Source organism: Ruditapes philippinarum, unplaced genomic scaffold (assembly GCF_026571515.1).
Source record: "Ruditapes philippinarum isolate M1 unplaced genomic scaffold, ASM2657151v2 ctg3008_1_1_1_1, whole genome shotgun sequence".
NCBI lineage: Eukaryota > Metazoa > Mollusca > Bivalvia > Venerida > Veneridae > Ruditapes > Ruditapes philippinarum.
The window spans coordinates 49,260-55,776 of NW_026866264.1; the positions used below are offsets into that span (position 1 = coordinate 49,260).

Here is a 6,517-nt window from a genome sequence, read left to right on the forward strand (position 1 = left end):
CAAACTTGGTAGACACCTATTAGAACATGTTTGATGCTCAATATCTTAGCCATAGCTCTTTGAGTTCTTTAAAAGAAGATTTTTTAAGTTTTTACTATATGCATATAGGGAAAATCAATGACCCCTTGGGGTGGGGCCAATTTTGACCCCAGGACTTTTATTTGAACAAACTTGGTAGACACAAATTAGAACATGTTTGATGCTCAATATCTTAGCCATAGCTCTTTGGGTTCTTTAAAAGAAGATTTTTTAAGTTTTTACTATATGCATATAGGGAAAATCAATGACCCCCTGGGGCAGGGCCAATTTTGACCCCCGGGCTTTTATTTGATCAAACTTGGTAGACACCCATTAGAACATGTTTCATGCTAAATAACTTAGCTCTAGCTCTTTTGGTTCTTTAAAAGAAAATTTCATAAGTTTTTACTATATGCATATAGAGAAAATCAATGACCCCCCATGGCGGGCCAATTTTGACCCCAGAGCTTTTATTTGAACAAACTTCGTAGATACTTATTAGAACATGTTTCATGCTAAAAATCTTAGCTCTAGCTCTTTTGGTTTTTTAAAAGAAGATTTTTTAAGTTTTTACTATATGCATATAGGGAAAATCAATGACCCCCCCCCCGGGGCGGGGCCAATTTTGACCCCAGGGCTTTTATTTGAACAAACTTGGTAGACACCTATTAGAACATGTTTGATGCTATATATCTTGATCATAGCTCTTTGAGTTCTTTAAAAGAAGATATTTTAAATTTTTACTATATGCATATAGGGAAAATCAATGACCCCCCTGGGCGGGGCCAATTTTGTCCCAAGGGCTTTTATTTGAACAAACTTGGTACATACCCATTAGAACATGTTTCATGCTAAATATCTTAGCTCTAGCTCTTTTGGTTCTTTAAAAGAAGATTTCTTAAGTTTTTACTATATGCATAAAGGGAAAATCAATGACCCGCCCTGGGACGGGGCCAATTTTGACCCCAGGGCTTTTATTTGAACAAACTTGGTAGACACTTATTAGAACATGTTTCATGCTAAAAATCTTAGCTCTAGCTCTTTTGGTTCTTTAAGAGGAGATTTTTTAAGTTTTTACTATATATGCATATAGGGAAAATCAATGACGCGCCCTGGGGCGGGGCCAATTTTGACCCCAGGGCTTTTATTTGAACAAATTTGGTAGACACTTATTAGAACATGTTTCATGCTAAAAATCTTAGCTCTAGCTCTTTTGGTTCTTTAAAAGAAGATTTTTTAAGTTTTTACTATATGCATATAGGGAAAATCAATGACCCGTCCTGGGGCTGGGCCAATTTTGACCCCAGGGCTTTTATTTGAACAAACTTGGTAAACACTTATTAGAATATGTTTGATGCTAAATATTTTAGCCATAGCTCTTTGAGTTCTTTAAAAGAAGATTTTTAAAGTTTTTACTTTATGCATATAGGGAAAATCAATGACCCCCCGGGGCGGGGCCAATTTGACCACAGGGCTTTTATTTGAACAAATTTGGTAGACACCCATTAGAACATGTTTCATGCTAAATATCTTAGCTGTAGCTCTTTTGGTTCTTTAAAAGAAGATTTTTAAGTTTTTACTACATGTATATAGGGAAAATCAATGACCCCCCGGGGCGGGGCCAATTTTGACCCAAGGGCTTTCATTTGAACAAACTTGGTGGACACTTATTAGAACATGTTTCATGCTAAATATCTTAGCTTTAACTCTTTTGGTTCTTTAAAAGAAGATTTTTAAGTTTTTACTATATGCATATAGGGAAAATCAATGACCCCCCTGGGGCGGGGCCAATTTTGACCCCAGGGCTTTTATTTGAACAAACGTGGTAGACACTCACTAGAAGAGGTTTTATGCCAAATATCTAAGCTCTAGCTCTTTCGGTTTTTTAAAAGAAGATATTTAATTTTTTTTCTTTTGGTCGCCATGGCAACCAGAGTTCTGCATGGAATTAAATTCTTTGAACAATTTTTAAAGGTGACCACCAAAGGAACATTCCTGTGAAGTTTGGATGAAATTGGCTTAGTGGTTTATGCGGAGATGTCATTTAAAGTAAAAGTTTACGGACGGACTGACGTACGGACGGACGCCGGACGGACGCCGGACGGACGCCGGACGAAAAGCGATCACAAAAGCTCACCCTGTCACTTTGTGACAGGTGAGCTAAAAATGAACAAAGGGCAATTACTACAAAATTTGGCAAGGCAGAGTTCAAGTTCTTGTGCACTGCATATCAACCCATTGAGATATATCTACCTACAATTTTATTATATAATGTTGATATCTCTTATAGTTTTAGAGTTATGTCCCGGACAAGATTTTTCTATAAGGGGAGATAATTCAAAAACCGAGCAAAATAGAATTATGGTTCTTTGACACTGTACTCCACTCAATGCCCTTTACCACTGTATGAAGTTTGAACAAATTATCTCCAAGGGTATTTAAGTTTTGCTCCGGACAAGACAACGGACGGAGAGATGGACGGACAGACGAACAATGCGCCAAATATATGCTCCCCCGAAATTTTTCGGGGAGCATAACTAGGTCTGTAGAGAGGGGAAAACAAATAATATACTAATCAATTTTGTACAATTCTTTATTATGAAAAGTCACACATACATGCTATCAGAACCAATCAAAAAGATATATTTTACTATTTAAAGTATTACATTTATAACAAAAGCAGCAGAATAACAATGCTCTCATAAAGGTTATATGACCAGATCTAAATGTTATATATTGCCTACATTTTGTTAACATTTCTCTATACTGATATACATGTCACCATTGTTGGATAAATTCAATAAATATGGATCTTGTGTATCCATTCTGAATTTAAATTTTTTAACCTTATAAAATACATAATGTTCTAGACATGTTATTTATTATACAAAATGTTGGTCAACCACTGCCTGATATCTTCTTATAATTCTTCAATAAAACCAGCTACTTATAATAAACTTAAAAAGTTCTATGTTAAATGAATAGAATTGTTTCGAAATGTTTCACGATTGTTTAGTTCTCTCAGACAAGTTTTTATTGATGCTAACAAAATAGCTGAATATTGTTTACAATGAACATTTCAAGTTTTAAACAGTCATGTTTAATATATATGTATATGTATAATTGACATATTCCAGCATGATCTTATCTTAACTTCATATAGAATTGTTTAAGTATAAACATGGCCAATATAGTTTTGTCATCATGAGGATTACAAATATAAGCATAAAATACACATAAATTCAAATACCTAGTAAACAATTCATAAAATGATTTTCATGTTATCATACATAACATGATTTTCATGTTATCATACCTAGTAAACAATTCATAACATGATTTTCATGTTATCATTCCTAGTAAACAATTCACAACATGATTTTCATGTTATCATACCAAGTAAACAATTCATAACATGATTTTCCTGTTATCATACCTAGTAAACAATTCACAACATGATTTTCATGTTATCATACCTAGTAAACAATTCATAACATGATTTTCATGTTATCATAAATATGTTAACTATGATACTATATAAATGAATTTACCCTATCATATATACATTTAAAGTTTAAAGGCACATTACGCCTCAAAAATGAATATATTTATTTTTTTTTTGTAAAAAAGGGCAAATATGTGTTTTATAATGTTGTAATTATAGATTTACAACATGTGATATTCTTATCACATGGCAAAAAAAAATGAGTTTGAAAAGAAAATATGATTTGTGTAGCAAAATGTCAACAAAATGGTTATTTAACATCCATATTAAATACTTATTCATCATATTGTACTGTACTGCAAAGACAACAACAGATGGCTCTGATAATGAGAAATTCTTTGGATAAAAAATTATGAAAGCTTTTGAAAAATAAAAGTGATTGAATTTTTTAAGGCTTAATGGGCCTTTAAAACAAATAGTACAACAATTTAAAATGTATGTATAGTGCCATGTCATTTTACATAACTTTTTTATAAAATAATATAATCTTATTTTCATAAAAGGATTGCAATGGCTTGTAAATATACAATTAACAATATTAAAGGAACTGAGGTTTATAAGCCTAAAAACATAACATTCTAATTTTCACATAAATAAACATGAGCACTTTAAACAGAAATATAAATTAAATATAACTAAGAAAATTATACAAGAAATACATTGAAAATTGTATGTTTTTGCTATTCTCAGTCCGATTTGATTGAAAAGCGTTTAAACACTTTTCAATTTTGGGTCATTTTTCACTATTATAATAATAATTCTGGAAAAAGGGAGCGAGCTAATGATCTGAAATTTTGCTTATAATTTATTAGTATAGATCTACATCAAATGGAGTAATAATCTCAAAAAAAATATTTTCACGGCATGTCAAGTGTCAAGAATCCTCAGTGGAGTCCCTTTAACATGTAATAATATGTACTACATACATTCAATCAGAATTTCATGTAACAATCAGACATACGTAACATGTTTATATATACCATATCTTCACCTTGGAATATACTAACATCAGCCAGCATAAAAACCTAACATACCATTCATAAGATGTAGTTATATCATTGCTGTCTGAAAGCATTATTTTAGCTGAACCCAGAGGTACTGAACCCAGAGGTACTGATTCCGGTAAACTACATTCATCACGAATGAAGTGTAAACATGACAAGTATCCATTGGTTACCCAGGACACAGGATAACAACATAACTTTTGAGTAATTTCATGTTAACAATACATGTAAACTAACATATCATAATTATGTTAATATCAGCAGAAATATAACTTATGTATACCTATAATGTTATAATGTCTTCCAGGTACTAAATATGACATATTGTTTAATTAGAAAATTCTAATTCAACCATTACATAAATTATCTATGAACATAAATATCTGATAGTATATAAACTTATAAAACATGGCTGTCTGTGTGAAAGAGCATATTGACATCCGAGAGCTGGTATATATAACCAATGAATATGCCGAGAACTGGAATACATCCACCACTGGGGGTGGCTGAGAACTGGAATACATCCACCACTGGGGGTTGCTGAGAACTAATATATCTATCCCACAAGGCAATACTAGGTATATATACCTGCGGTATAGGTGAGAACAAGTATATATTTCTAAGGGGCAGCTTAGAACTAGTATATATCCCTGAGGTGTAACAGACAACTGGTATCTTTCCCTAAGAGGGAATCCAAGAACTGGTATATATCTGAGCAGTGAACTGGTATATATCTCAAAGGGGGGGGCTGAGAACTGGTATATATCCACCAAGGGGCAGAGAACTGGTATATATATCCGAGCAGGGAACTGGTATATATGTCAAAGGGGGGGCTGAGAACTGGTATATATCTCGAAAGGCAAATGGGAACTGGTATATATCCTTGAGGGGCAGCTGAAAGCTGGTTAATATCCCCGAGGTGTTATCGATAGAGGTAAAGCCAGTTAAAGAGTCAATAAGCACTTGCACCTGACAGCCATGTATATTTTTTATCTAAATTGTACATTTCTATTGAGGATATGTATGAAGGTATAATGAAATCATATTTACATCTATGGTGTATAACTTGTTTTGATTAAAAATTGTGTTATACTATGTAGTAACAGTATAATTACTAGTACATCTAAATTTACAACAAGGTATATCTATACATGCCTAGTGTTTAAATTTATCACAACAAAGAGTTGACTTAAAGGAGCTCCACTGAGGCCCAAAAGCTAAACAATAAAGAATGAAAATAGAAAATCAAAAACAGATTAATCGGGGTATTCAATACAAAAAAGATACTTAAGGAATATACTCGGAATAAAACTGAAAATCGATATTAATGAAGTGTGATTTTCAGACAGACTTTAGCTATAAACATTTTAACAAGAGCTGTCGCTAGGACCCTATTATGTCAACAAATCAAGAACAATATAATTCCTAATATGTCAAAAATCGTCAGTGGAGTCTTTTTAACTTAACACTTTGAGTAATACTAACTTACAGTATTAACTTGTACGCATTAATTGTTTTGCATAATTATAATTTTTCTCCCTTTTTCAATCCTTACCATATAAAACAATCAAAAAAGAAATTTCTAAAATATAACTTGTAAGTACATGTAGTCGTCATCTCCATGAAAAATATATGTATATCATTTACTTGTCCTCACATCTAACAGGTATTCATATAAAAAAATTACAATTCCTCTATATCATATAATACTATATATCATATAATTGGTAATAATATATACCGATCAACTGTCCAATAAATCAAACGACTGGTATTTATATATACCAATCCATTGTCCTATATATCATATATAATTGGTATTTATATATACCCTTCCATTGTCCTATATATCATATAACCGGTATTTATATATTTACTTCATTTGTCCTATATATCATATAACAGGTATTCACATATTAAATTTACTTTTCTTCCAAGTCATATAACCCTATATATCATATAACTGGTAATAATATATTGTTTATAATTA

The 6,517-nt window shown here is 32.0% G+C and overlaps 1 long non-coding RNA gene across 1 annotated transcript; it reads right to left on the reverse strand.

Moving 5' to 3' along the window:
* Positions 1–2,597: 2,597 nt before the first annotated feature.
* Positions 2,598–6,509, reverse strand: LOC132731960 (uncharacterized). The gene is made up of 2 exons (XR_009625960.1): positions 3,335–6,509; positions 2,598–3,268 (listed from the first exon to the last, which is right to left on the reverse strand). It is a non-coding gene; the product is annotated as an uncharacterized LOC132731960 (long non-coding RNA).
* Between the last annotated feature and the right edge of the window lie 8 nt (positions 6,510–6,517).